Raw genomic sequence first — 14,737 nt, 5'->3', positions numbered from 1 at the left:
TTTACTGATTCTGTCCTCAGCTGTATTAAGTTTACCAATGAGCTTACCTGCCAAAGGCATTCTGTATGTATCTCTGTTATATGTTTTTAAAATTTCTGGCATTTTCCATATGACTCGTATAGTCTCCATCCCTCTGCTAACACTCCCTTTCTGTTTATGTATGTTGCCCATATTTTCCAATATATTTTTAGAGCTGTTTTAAATTCTCTGTTAGATAACTCCACAGAGTTATCTGGTGCTGAAGTCTGATTCTGTTTGGTTGTTGTTTTATCTCTTGACAATAAGGGTTTTCATTTTTTTGAAAATTGCTTTCTGTGTGTGTATAATTTTTATATTGATTTCTGGACATAATATGTAGAACAGTAACATTGAGGTAAACATTATTTACCTTTCTGGAAACTGTCACCTCTCTCTTTTCTCAGGCCATTAGTGTGGAGCCTTTAGTCTTGTCTGGAGTTGAACTGGCTTTGGGCTTTGCTGTTTCTGTGATGACTTCACGTGTCTGTGACTCCAGTGTTTTCTGTATGCTCAGGCTAGCCACACTGGGCCCTTAGTAATTCAGTAAAAATTGCAGCTGAATTCTTCCAACCTGTTTGCACAGAGACCTCTTCCTCCTCCTCCTGCTTCTCAAGTGTGCCAGGGCCTGCGTCCCATATCTTCTTGGAGGTTCCTTGGAATTCAGGTTAATTGGTTGTCCTGCAACCTCAGCTCTCTGGGTTCAGATTCCACTTCCGTCACTTAACTTGCTGTATGACCTCAGTCCCTTCATCTTTGTACTTCAGTGTCTGGATTCTGGAAGGCTGGGCGGCGGCTCTATCCAGTCCCGGAGCCGGGAATCGGGGGCCGCGGGGTGAGTCCCAGGGTCCAGAGGCCTTCGTAGCAGTGCACCTGCCCCGATGGGCGGCACCGGGTCAGTCCCTCCCCGCCCCGGCGGGTCCCCAGGCTCTCTTCCCCTGCGGTTGTGTCCTGGAGATGTGCGCGCAGCAGCGTGGCAGGCCAGGTGGACGGGTGCGTGTCCGCAGCGTCGGGGCTGCGCGGGAGTCGGGGAGCAGCAAGAGCGCGTGGGCCGGGCTCGCGAGCGGGTCCCCGCGGCCGGGCTGCGCCGGCGGGCGGGGCGCGGCAAGTGTATCCGAGCGCGCGGGTACGAGCGCGCGGCTGCGGCTGCCGGAGCCCGGCTCGTCGCGGGGAGGAAGGATGCGGGCCGGGAACTTCCCGCCCGCCCTGGAAGCCCGAGCGGTCGCCCCCGCAGGGGCTGCCCCCGGCCGCCGGGACAGCGGCGAGCGCGAGTGCCCGCCGCCCCTCCCCCACTTCCGCCTGCTCAAACGAGTTCTTTTTTTGTCTGGCTTCTTTTGCTCAGCATCATTATTTTCAGACTCATCCACATGGTAGCATCAACATGGATGTACCAACAGTCTGCTAATTTTTATTGCCTTTTATACTCTCGTATATGTTCATGAGGGATGTTGGCTTGTAGATTTCTTTGTCTGGTTTGGTATCAGGAATTAATTGGGAAGTACTCCCTTCTCTTCAATTTTCTGGAAGAGTTTGTGTCTACCTGACAATGCTTCTTTCTCAAATGTATGGTAGAAATCACCCCGAAGCCATGTGGGCCTGGAGTTTTCTTTGTATGGAGTTGGGTTCTTATATTTATTTTTAATGAAAACTGAATTTCCTTATTAAAATTGATAAGGATTTATTTTCTTAATAACAGGGTATTCTTTTTTTTAAACATTTTATTTTGAGATAATCATAGATTTACATCCAGTTGTAAAATGTCATACAGAAATCCCGTGTGCTCTTTATCCAGTTTCCCCCTATGTAAACATCCTGTAAAATAAGATTGAACCAGATATTGACCTTGATGTAGTGAAGATATAGAACATTTCCACCTGGACGTCCAGGTTCCCCATTGTTCCCACGCTCTTCATCGATGCCTTGGAGGGGTGAGGACCTCATTACTGCCCGGTGGGGGAAGTGTCAGCGCTGCACCCCGCATTCCCTGGCACCACTGTAACGGGATGGGGCATCTGTTACAGGAGGGTGAGAGTAGAAGTCTAGGCTCCACTCTGCTGTCTGAAAGTGCTCTGTCTTGCTGGGCTGCCCTTTCCTGGTCCTTTATAGAGAGAGAAGACTCTTGGTGGGGCTTTTTGCTCTGTTCCCATTGGCTTTTTGGGGTGGCCAGCTTCCACAGCTGCAAGTCAAAAGAAATACAGGGAACTCATCTGTTTCCTTGGGTCCATAGCTATTGGTCTCTATATATGTTTCTCTGTATGTATATATAGTCCAGATTTTTAGTTGTAATTACCTGATATTAGTAATTTGTATCTCCTCTCTTTTTTTCCTGATAAATATATCTAGAAATTTGTTAATTTTATTAATCTTCTCAAAGAATCAGCTTATAGTTTCATTGACCTTCTCTGCTGTTTCTCTGAATTTTATTTCATTGAGTTCCATTCTGGTCTTTATTACTTCCTCTCTCCTATTTGTTTTGCATTTAATTTTCTTTTCTTTTCCTGTTTTCTTAAAGTGGGAGTAGACATCATTGATTTAAGGTAGGAATATAGCACTATGTATTTCTAATTACCACTTTAACAGATCTCACAAAGTTTGATATGTTGTGTTTTCATTCTCATTAAGTTCAAGAAACGCTTTGTAATTTCTCTTATATTTTGTCTTTGGTCCACCAACTATTTAGAAACATTCTTTGGTTTTCAGATGTTTTGGATTTGTTCTCCCCCAGTGATCTTTTATTGACTTCTTTTCTTCCTCAGTTTTACTGAGATGTAATTGACATATAACATTGCATAAGTTTAAAGTATACAATGTAATGATTTTATATGTGTGTATATATATATATGTATGTATATATATATATGTATATATATATAGTTACATTTTTTTCCTTGTAATGAAAACTTTATTATTAATTTCTAATTTAATTTCATTGTGGTCAGAGAATATACCTTGTATAAATTGAGTTCTTTCAAATTTATTGAGACTTTTGTTGTAGCACAGAATAGGATCTATTGCAATAAATGTTCCATGTGCACTTGAAAAGAATGTGTATCCTGCTGTCGTTGGATGGTGTATTCTATAACATAAATTAGGTCAAGTTTGTTGACATAGATGGACAGTTTCCTATGTCTTTGCTGATTTTCAATCTATTCACTCTCTCAATTATTGTGAAAGGGTATTGATATCACTGACCATGGTTATGGATTTGTCTATTTTTAATTTTAGTTCTATTAGGCTTTTTGATTCCTATATTTAAAAACTGTGTTATTATTGGGTTCACAAATATTTAGGATTGTTATTTCCCCTTGATGAATTGAGTCCTTTATTGTAATGAAATAATGTTTGTTTTATCTCTGGCAATATTCTTTCTTCTAAAATCATGGCAGGCACTGCAGATTTCTTATGACTAATATTGGCATGTTTTTAAAATTTTTTATCCTTTTTTTATTTATATGCTTTTAACCTATGTGTGTCTTTATGTGTAAAGTATATTTCATGTAGACACACATACATATACATGTATACGTATGTAATTGTATATGTCTTCTCTGGCTTTTAGTTGTTTCAGGCTGAAAAGTAACCCCATAATCTAATTTGCTTAGGACTGACAGATAATTTTGAACAGCAGTGTTGAGAGTGGCCTGATTTGGGGATAATATTAAATATGATATTAGTTACAGGCTTTTTTCAAATACCCCTCATCAGATTTAAGGAGACTTAACTTTGTGAACCATTGCTCCAAGTTTATAACATGCATCTTCAAGTTATCACAATCTAATTTCATATAAATCCTATTACTTCATGCATAATGTAAGAATCTATTCTGTAAGCTTACATTTACCCCCTTCTGTCCTTTGTGCTATTTACTTCTACATATTTTATAAATCCCACAATACATTGTTATTTTTACTTTTTATTAACTTCTGTTTTAATAAATGTCTTCTAATTTGCCACATATTTGGTATTTCCAGCATACTCTATTATTTATGTCTGGCAATTTTCTTCTATTGTCTTTTTCCTTCAGCTTGAAGAACTTTCACTTTTTCACTTCTCTTTTTTATAAAACAACCAGATCCAACCCATCAGGAAATCCTTTTTTCTCTTTCTTCTAAATATATATAGAACCCTAGCTCTTCTCATATTTTCCAATGTAAATACACTTACTCAACCCACTATCTGTTTATGTCCTAATTAGTGTAACAGTCTCCTAATGGTCTCTCTGTTTACACTATTATCTCTCAACTGTCCAGTCTCAATATAGAAGCTATAGTCATCCTCTTAAAATAGAAGTTAATTCACATCTTCCTTATGCTCAAACAACTGAAACCAAACTGGTTTCAATTCCATTCAGATTAAATTCCAATGGCTGACAATACCCTGCACACCATTCCCTATTACTTCTCTGACCACATTTTTCTATTCCACTCCCTCTCTGACTTTAATCCAGCCACATGGTAAGTGTGCAAAATAGTTTGCCCTTTTGGGAAAAGCTGGGCAATTTCTTATATAGTTAAATATGCATGGACCATACAACTCCATTCCACTCTGGGGTGTTTAAAGGGGAGACATGAAAACTTTCATTCACACAAAAAAAATGTCATGTCAGTGTTTGTAATGGCTTTGTTATTGATGGCTAAAAACTGGAAACCCTCAAATGCCCTTCCACTGATGAATGGAGCAAAAACAGTGGCACATCCATACAATGGAATACTACTCACCAAGTAGAAGGAAAGAACAACATGCAACAACTGGAGGTGTCTTAAGTGCATTAGTCTAAGTGAAAGAAACCGGTCTCAAAAGTTTACATACTGCATGTTCCATTTATGTGACCACTGGGTGAGAGGGAGGTGTGATTCAGAGCAGGGAGACTGCACGAGGTGACCACACAGGGGTGCAGGGTAGATCTAATGGAGGCGACAGACACATTCTATATCTTTATATCTAGATTTAAGTTGTGCTTAAAAGACGGTATGCACTTCTCAAAACTTGCTTAACACTAAAAAAAGAAATTTTACTGCATGAAAATTATACCTTAGCTTCAAAATGGGATAAAAGCATATTCAAATATCATTCCATAAGATTTTTATAGAATAAATCATAAAAATATGAATATACATAATTATAGCCTTTGAACTAGTGGAGAACTTGACTGTGTGGATTTAGCAGTGTGTAGGTTGCAGATGCTAACATTAGCCTGTCCTAACCATTATAGTGCATTGTTAATTAACACTAGAATCATGTGGCCATTATATTTCCATTTTTTTGTTGTTGTTGTGTTGAGTTCACATATGTTCACGTAAAAAATTCTAAGAATCTGTCTGCCGCAAGAATATGTATTGTTATGTAAATATCCCATTTCGTTTCATAGAATCTTAAATTGTGGACCTTCTCAAGTATTTCAAGCATTGAAAAGGTTAATGAGACTTTTGAATCAGCTGGACTGAACCTGAATTTTTAGTCACTGCCTATCTTCCACAGTGATCCAACTAGGTTAAGTAGTTCTGATGAAATGATAATGACACAGGGCTTATTTTTTTTAAGGGAGTCAGTAACTTTGAAAAAGAAAATAAGCTACAGCCTGAAGCTGTCTTCCTTTTATCCATTCTGCAGTGACAGAAGCCAGCTCTGTCTTACCTTCTAAGAAATGAGTTTTTCACCCTCACCTTTTTTCTCTGGGACAGCATCAGAACATTTCATCCTCTGTACATATGATATGTAGAACACCTAGCCTCAAAAAATGCTCCTGTTATGAAACCATTCTCTTTAGGAGGCTGCTTATTGATGTGAGGCCCTAACAGTGGGTGGGGCTATCTGTCCTAAGTGTCCCTACACATAAAAATTTGAAGGATTATTCAGCGGAAGACATTATGGTGCCGGCAGAGGATTTGTGGAGAATGATTGAGATCACAATTGGAAAATAAATATGTTACACTGATCAATTATAGCAATCCTTAAAGGTATATTTCATACATGACTGGGAATGGAGAAAGTGGACAACTGATAAGGTCCCAGATTTAGGGTCCCTTGAGTCCCCTCACTCTCATTAACAATGGGCAAATTACTTTACCTCTCAGCGCCTTGATTTCCTCATTTGTCTCATAGGAATCACTACAATAACGATCTCTTTTGTTTGTTGGTATTTAGAACATGAAAAGCATCATGAAACACTGCCTGGTACAGAATAAATCCTCAAAAATTACTCACTATTATAAAGAGTAAAGAGCATCTGATCAGGGTCGACTGACCCAAGGTCATTTCTCTATTTACCACTAATAAGCTGCGTGTCACTGAATAACTTTTTAAAACTTCTGTCCTTTGGTTTTCTCATTGGTTAAGTGGGTATGCCATGTACTCTCCCAAAGATATTATGATGAAGATTAAACTTAATTGTGCATTTAAAGTGATAAGTGGAGTGCCTGTAAAAAGTAGGTGTTCAATACATTTAACTAGTCATTACTACTACTACTATGAATATTGTTAGCTAAACTCCAGATTCCTCTATATTGTATGCTTAACAAATGCTATTCAGCAGCCTTTAAAGAAAGGGATAAACTTGTAAAGGTGCCTTAAATATTCATGCTGGACAACTGCCAAAGGACCAAGAACCACTCTCTGGCCAAGACCAAAGCCAGAGGCTAGTATCACCACCTCATCTTGCAGGATGAAAGATTAAATATTAAATTTAATTTTTAAAGTTATTATTATTTCATTGTTAAAATTTGGTTGTCTTTAAAAATTGTGTTATTTTTATTTGTAAATGTTCATGAAAAATAATGCCCAGGCACTGTCAGATGTCAGATTGCTTCTTATGTCCTTATACCCTATGAAACTGAATGAATTATTGCTTTCTTTTAGGACATTTTTGGAGCCAGGTTTTTTGTTGATTTGCTATCTCTGAAGACATAGGTCAAACGCTCCCTCCAAGCCTTTAAGCTTGCTATCTGCTATGATTTTAAGTGATTTAACTACTTGCTTACATCCTCTTTGAGTCATGAACATAAAGACTTTGTTGGCAATGGGGAAACATTTTATTGAATAAACTCTTAGTGTGAGGCTTTGTGCACTCATTAAGGAAGGAACTGACCCAGTCTAGGTTCCCTAGAAAACAGAGCCTATGGGAAACTTCACATACTAATGCTTTACTGAGACATATGAATCAGAGCAGTGAGACTGAAGGAATAGTTAAGTGATCAGAGAAAAAGGTACAAAGCAAATATAAGTGGGTCCATCTATGAGCTAGTCACAGCTCAGTGAAAATACGTCATCAGTTATTTGGTCATACAGAACACCTCAATCAGGCCCAATCAACACATGCCTCCTTTTAACTAGTCCTTTCAAAGAAAGAAGGGAAAGAAGTTCATTTGGTGGTTCTCTCTTGTCTGTTTGTCTATCATTTATCAATGGTCATGCAAAGGGTATTTATTAACCTTCCTGAATTTCCATATATGGAATATGTATGCCTTTTGGTAAAGAAAATTAACACTCCATTGTGGAAGGGATCAAATATAATCACATGCCATCAGTTGGTTGGCTGATCTCCATGAAGAATGGTCCTATAATTAGTGCATCAGTGTCTGCTCCTGGCAGTACATGAATCAGGCTGGATGGGTAGGAACCCACCCTGTTGGACCTGTATGTATCCTCCATAGTTTGAGGCAAGAAAGTGAGCATATACTGCTCTTCTTGCTGCGTAAAGTCTGTTTGCTGTCCATACTCACTTTTAATTGGCATAGAGGGGAATCAGTGTTTGCCTAATCAGTAGCTGCAGAGAAAGAGTTGGAGGCTGTGCTGCCTGTGTCTGGTCAGGACAGTGCTTCCAGCACCGCCACTACACCAAAGACCACCTGATTCTCTTACAATAGACCACTGACATCTACCATGGTAGAGCAGGCCTCGTTTAAGGTGAACTGAATGGACATGGGGAGACCACGACCTCATGGGCCATTCATCTTTGATGGCAGCAGTGTCTTAGCTTGGATCTCACCAAAAGCAGAGCATGAGACAAGGGGCTGGGATCAAATACTTTATTTGGGAAGTGATCTTGGGAATTAAAAGTGAGGTAGTGGAGGAAGTGGGTGTGAAAGGAGGGAAAGCCAGTAAATTTTGTGTTATTGAGCTACTGTGGGATACTGGTGGTTAATCTTTCTAGGAACTGACTAATGAACTCTGTAGAATAAGCTTCAGAATTTTCCCACCAAAGAATGTGAGAGGCTAGGCTGTTTGCCCGCTTATACCCATGCTCACAGGTTGATGGCGATTGTGGTGTGCTGACTCCTTGTGTTCCCCATTTCCAGGCTTCATCTGTGCAAGGAATGAGCATGAGAGTTCTTTGAAGTGGGATGATATTCTTGTACCTAGAAGCTCTCCTCCACAGCTAAAGCTGCAGGTAATGGATGGCTGGGGGATGTGATACCCATAGGCACTGATCTCTATATCAGCCAAACAGGAATTAGATATTGCTTCTGATTTGCTATTTTGGTATGTATGCAGGGGCAATTTCAAGGGCTCCACTTGGTGTCCCTATCACAATGTCAATATCTTATCAATTAGGAACCAGAGGAAGAGTACTGATTGCTGCTAAGTGTGTATGTGCGTGTGTGTGTGTGTGTGTTTGCATGTGCACACTCCTAATTATTCATTTGGAGAGCAGGCAAACAAGTACAGGGTGATGAGTGGACATACATGGTATGAGCATGAGGACCCATTAGATCTACTTTGAGAAAGGCAATAGGCAAGATAATTCACCACTTAGCTTGTATAAATCCTAAGTCCTACTCTAACTGGAGGACTAATATGGCTTTTTAGTTTCCCTGCTATGTGTATCAATTTAGACCTCATATCTGTTTTCAAAAGTCTGATTGCTCACTTCCCCACTGCATACTCACTTTGGGACAGACACAGGTTTCTCTGGGGAGGGACTGGAAGAATACTCATTATAGATAAGTTTGGTGACACCACAGGATCCTTTTTCAAGTGGACCTGGCCTCCCGTTTGATCAATGGGCTATAGGTCTGTAAACTAAGTTAGGCCTGGGACCTGGATAAGATTCGGTGATTTTTCCATTTTGGTGGCTGATGTCAGCCTTTGCTCACTAGATCTAATTTCTTCTGGTTTTGGAACTCAAGCAATACCTTATTAGGTAACCACCTATCTCCTTCCAGGAATTCTGTGTTGTGTTAGCTGTAGCCATACATTCCTGTGGGTCAGCACACTGTTACTGTTACTCTAACTTTAGATCCTTTGATCTACATTGCTTATGATGCTTAAGTCTTAAAGCCTGGTCTCTGCTTGTCCAGAATCCTATTATCTGTAAGACATTGGGGTTAAATTCATGGCCTGTAGAGGTGAGCCACTACCCAGGGTCTCAAAGATGCTAACAGCCCCTTCACCAGCGCATTCCTCGCCCTAATGAGAAAGGTGTGCTCTGGCCTTCTAGGGAATATACTCAAGTGATGGATTCTCAGCTTGTGTAGTAAATCCATTCTATCACTCCTAACTCTCTAAGCCTTTTGAATCCTTCTCCAGTAGCACAAGGAGGCAGTTCTGGAATCTCTACTTTGACTACTATTAATCAGTCCATAGTCCTTCTGAGCTATGCACAGTACTATTGGAGATAATTTGAGATGCCCTTCCCAGAACACCAAATCCCAAACAACACCTTAGTGCCCTCATGCCAGTGAATTATTGCTTTTGCAACATTACATTCCATGCTCTTGTGTACGGTACCCTCAACATTCATTCCCACATGTTTTCCTATTGGCATCTATTAACCATGTCCTGCAGTTCTTTTTGAGATGTGGACTATTTATTACTGGAGAAGTGACTATAATTTCCTCGTTGGTTTGTGCTGAGACTTAGCTCTGATCGCTGTCTTGAAGACAATAAAGGACAGTTGTACTGAGTGTTCAAAAGAAGACGTATTATCTTTGAACACATTGCCCTGAGGCTGCAGACAAAACTGCCATGACGGCCTTCTGATTTTCATATCAGACATTGTCCTGATAACTAATTATGTTAAGCCTGCTTTCTACTTGCAAGGCCTCCAGTGATGGCCAAAGGAACTACCACCCTGTATAATGTTTATTAGAATTTACTTTATATGGATTAATACAGCAGCTATTTGACTCTGCAGTGACTTGATTTCATCCTGTACCTCATCACATTATCTACAAATGAAAATTTTAGTAATTATGATGCCATCACATGCCATTTGTTCTTAACACTGCAAGTACCTGCACCAGTGGTGTACCTATTATTTCTAGACAGAGTCAATCTTAATATAAATCTTGACCTTTAGGTCTGCTCTCTAGGAGCACCCTTGGAACCAATTGTCTTATCCCAGTTTCCCTAGAAAACAGCCTGAGTCAAAGCTTGGATGTTGATTACGGAGAGATGTGATTCCAACCAAACAAGAGTAGAAGTAAAGGAGGTGAAGGAGGGAAGTAGGGAAGAAATCCAAGCTGGTGAATTATGAAGCCATCCCATCTCTACCAGGAAACACAGCCGGTTGCTCTGACATGGGAGATACCTAGTTAGGCTCTTGGGAAGGAATGGAATACTTGATACGTTGACTGCCTCCTGTCTTCTTCCAACTGACCAAATTTCACTGAGTGAGACTACACTGCACTCTCTGCATTTAATCACCTTGCTCTTTCTGGCACCTGCTTGAAAAATCCGATCTCACGCTCTGTGGCACAACTTTTCACCCAAGACCAGAGGAGTCAGAGGTCAAGAGTGTCCATGGTCAGATCCAAAGCTCCTCATTGCTGTGGCTACTATGGTTCCCACCGTGTGTGATGAAGGTCACGCAAGAGCCTGGGGCGTATCCTGGGCAGAAGCTCATCTAAGCGGATTGCCCCTTACTTACATTTTTATTTCTAATGCTTTTTCATGGAGTTGTTTTATTTCATACATTCACAATAAGTTCAGGGATTGAAGAAATAGAGTGGAAATTGTTGTATAGCCTTCTAAAGGCTAAATCTGAAGTTGAAGAGAAGATTTTGACTGAATAACACAGACAAAGCTGACCTTAGGCAAATCCCTGGTTTTAATTTGATGTTTAGTAGAATTTCTGTTCAAACAAGTGCCCTTTTAGTTAAAGTAATATATCTCTTACTTAAGTGGCAGACGTGTGGGACTGTTACTTGGTTTTTGCCAACCTACAGAAATTACATCACATGATCTGGAGGTTAACTATTAAGACAAGTCCAAATTTTTTACTAGCTAGACAGGAGTTGGCAGAGGAAGCTTATGCCTTTGCATAGAGTCCTAGATGTAAAAAGAAGATATAAACTTAAAAAGACTAGGGTTTTATGGCATTATAATTTTGTGTTCTGATAATTAAATGAGCCTCCATGTCTATCATCTTTCTATCTGCTCATCATCTCTCTTTATACATAGCTATCTTTATACACACACATATATACATACATACAGTTTTTCTTTCAGTTAACCTTTCATTTTCAAGGTCAGACACTTAGATGGTAAAAAGGGGAATGAAATTAAGAGTGCTTACACTACCTAAAAGGAACTGCAGCTTTAGAATACAAGCAGTTAGACATCGTTAATAGAAAGAGTGCCTTAAGGATTAGCATCTATTATTATTTTTGTGACACATACAGATAAACAACCTGCCACCAGGAAGGCACTCTGAAAAGGACAGTCGGTCAAAGTGGCACACAGTATTCATTTTTTGACAAGCAGCTAGGGTTTGGAAACACATTGGGGTACATATTAATATCTGGATTGAAAAAGAAATCTCTGACTACATTCTAAGTGCTTGGCAAAAGCAAAATGGGGGAAAATCTGATGATACGGATCAACTACCATTCGGTTAACATACACTGTATGTCAAGCACTGGGGTAAATGTGACACATACCTTATCTCCTCTGATCTTTCACTGCATCTTTAAGTGTAGGAATCATTATTTCACCAAATGAAACTGAATCCCAGAGAGTTAAAAAATTAATCCAATGGAGTAGTATTTGAATTCAGATCTGTGTGCTTAAAATATGTGCTCCTACCCCCACCACTGACTGTTTCTCCAATGTGCCAGGTATTTTATATTCATTAGCTCAGGAATCTTCTCAGACACACTGTGCTCAGTGATGAGAACACTGGGACTCAAGAAAGAAAAGAAATGTTTCTAAAGCCACAGAGGTAATCAATGATGGAGGCTAAGACAACTTCATTCCAAATCCCCAATCTTCCCACTACTCCATGTTATTGCCTAAATTCCTAAACAATGAAGCTAGTCCAGCCTTGTGCATTCTCTCCAAGGCTTTTTTCCATTTCATAGCTCATTCGATCCAGAAAAATACATGTGTGTGAGTGATTAGGATAAGGCCAATACTAGCTACTAATAATGACTCAAAGTCATTTAAAGACACCACACTTTTTCTCCAACCCTGAAGACTATTTGCACTATCCCCAATTTATAGGCAAGGAAAATTTTAACCTCTCAGGCATTTATGAATTCATATGTAATAGTAAAAAGTAAAGCTGTTATTTTGCCTTGAAACATCAACTCCAATGCTTAAAAGAAAAACCTGGCCATTTGAAAATCCAAAAGCAAAATACAGAAGGCAAGCTGTTCTTCCTTGATTCCGTGCAGGTGTTTGTCCCCAAATTTTAGCCCTCAGCAAAGTGAAGACTGTGAAGGGGATGGAAGGCAAAATGGAATTACCCTTTCTGACTGAATGGTTTGATGAAGTGGAGAAGCCATCAAGTCTTCAAAGTAGGTCAGGTCACCAAGAGACCTAACAGAGACTTTTAGTTTTTAATGATCCACTTAATCCTAGTGATAATGTGGAGAAATGAGCTCTTTGATCAACGTTGGTAGGTGTAACACAGGTAATGTCCTTTTGGAAATTAACTTGGTCACACATAGAAAAAGTCTTCAAAATGTTTTTGTCTGTTAGCACAGAAATTCCTCTCAGAAATCCGTCTTAAGGAACCAATTCCAAATGGCAATAGCTTGATGTACCAACTGGCCAGTTGTCATAGGGTGTTAGTGTTACACTGGACAGATAGATGCTAACAGATGAAGACAAAAGCTACAGGTAAAACAATACAACTTACGACAAACTTGGCACAGATACAGCAACATTTGAGTCCGATGCTTGTAATTTGTCCTCTGGCCTTGCCAAGACCCCACAAAGGTGCTTATCCACAAACTGTGATGAGGACAGTGTTGGGCTTTTTGAAACCACCCTCCATCATTCTTCCAAGGCCTGGGCAGAGGGCAGGGAGTCTCACTGGTCCCTACCACCCATCCTGGAGACCCAGGCTACAAGGCTTTCTGCTCCCTGGGCAAGGAACTGGTAAGAGTCTAGCACAGGAGTGATATTGGCAGCAAAATGAAGTGGATCAAATGTAAATTTCCCTCAGCATATCCATTTCAGCTAATTTATAAACAGAACTTGTAACATGATGTGGATAGTTAAAGGTTGAAAGAAATGAATGTGCTAATTTTGATTACATTTAAGCTATAGAAATGGCTGTGTGGTATGACTCAATCCATAAATAATGGCACATACACGTAACAGAACAGAATGTAACCACTAAAAATGATGTGTATGAGTATTTTATAAGCAATATTAAAAGTGTTTTTATTATCATATTAAGTTAAAAAGTGGGCTGAAATATTACAAATAAAATATGGTGCCAAGTGTGTAAATAAGGATGCAAAGGAAAAATCCTAAAAACAAATTGATCTTTTCAGTCTTCTTTTCTTCCCTCCCTTCCTCTCTCTCTACATCCTCAAAAGCGAAAACAGAGGCAAATAAACTAAAAAGTACTGGACTGGGAAATGGCCTGACTGGGTTTTGGTCTCAGCTGTGTCGTCAGCTGCCTGGAGCATTCTGCAGTGATCTGGAGGAACCCTCCTCAGACCTGAACACGGAGAGCAATCTTGGAAGCAGTGACATCGTGGGCTCCAGGGCAATTTGATTTCATTCAAAAAGGCAACATGATTTGAACATGAGATACTCTGTTTTGGTAAACTATGACTTTGTTAGGCAGAGGAAGATAAACCCGGGGCTTGTTAAACCTCACAGAATCCACTGAAAAAAGAGACTGGTGCACTGTTATCCTCTCAACTCAATTTTCAAACCTATTCAGGTTTATCAGCCTATTTTGTAACTCAATTAAAAAAATGTTCTTTAATTAAGTGCTTTGAAATTGCTTAGTTTAACTGGATTCTTGATTCTCAGTGAGGCAAAAAGCCAGTGGATTCTCTTGCTGTCAAGATACCAGGAGTTTTTCTTTTTCTTTTTCTTCTTCTTTTTTTTTTTTTTTGGCATGGAAGCAGTTTATTTTTAATTATTCTTATTTCTCGAGATTTTGGTGTTACAAACAGGACTTGAGAAATAATTGGATGTGCTCCAGAGTTCAATATTTCTATCAGAAGACTGTTACCCCAAATATGTCACACACTTTAAAATAAACATATTAGCATTTTAAAGTAGCAAATTTATTTAAATTGTGAAATAGAAAGGCTTTGTTAGGTATGGCCATTTTAAGTGCTCAGTTTGAAATATGTTTTAACATACAATTTCCCCTTGACATGCTCAAACAGCATGAGAATTTGTATTACCTTTCTTTTGAGTCTGTATTCCAGGGTTGGAGGGGAAATGACCAATTTGTGCTTTTCTATCTAACTTGCTTCTGGTGGAATCCTGTTCCACTGTAACACAGTGCCTGATACATGCAAAGCATAAA

At 39.5% G+C, this 14,737-nt stretch overlaps 1 long non-coding RNA gene across 2 annotated transcripts; it reads left to right on the top strand.

Annotated features, from left to right (window-relative positions):
• The first annotated feature begins 394 nt into the window (after nt 1–394).
• On the top strand, nt 395–13,922 carry LOC140848022 (uncharacterized). Of its 2 annotated transcripts, none has more exons than XR_012128468.1 (3): nt 395–910; nt 8,310–8,401; nt 13,785–13,922. It is a non-coding gene; the product is annotated as an uncharacterized lncRNA (long non-coding RNA). The 2 variants fall into 2 exon arrangements; XR_012128469.1 differs by having other exon boundaries at nt 395–1,008.
• Nucleotides 13,923–14,737: the final 815 nt, after the last annotated feature.

This window comes from Manis javanica, chromosome 2 (assembly GCF_040802235.1).
Source record: "Manis javanica isolate MJ-LG chromosome 2, MJ_LKY, whole genome shotgun sequence".
In the NCBI taxonomy this organism is placed as follows: domain Eukaryota; kingdom Metazoa; phylum Chordata; class Mammalia; order Pholidota; family Manidae; genus Manis; species Manis javanica.
This window is presented reverse-complemented; position numbering and strand designations above follow the sequence as displayed.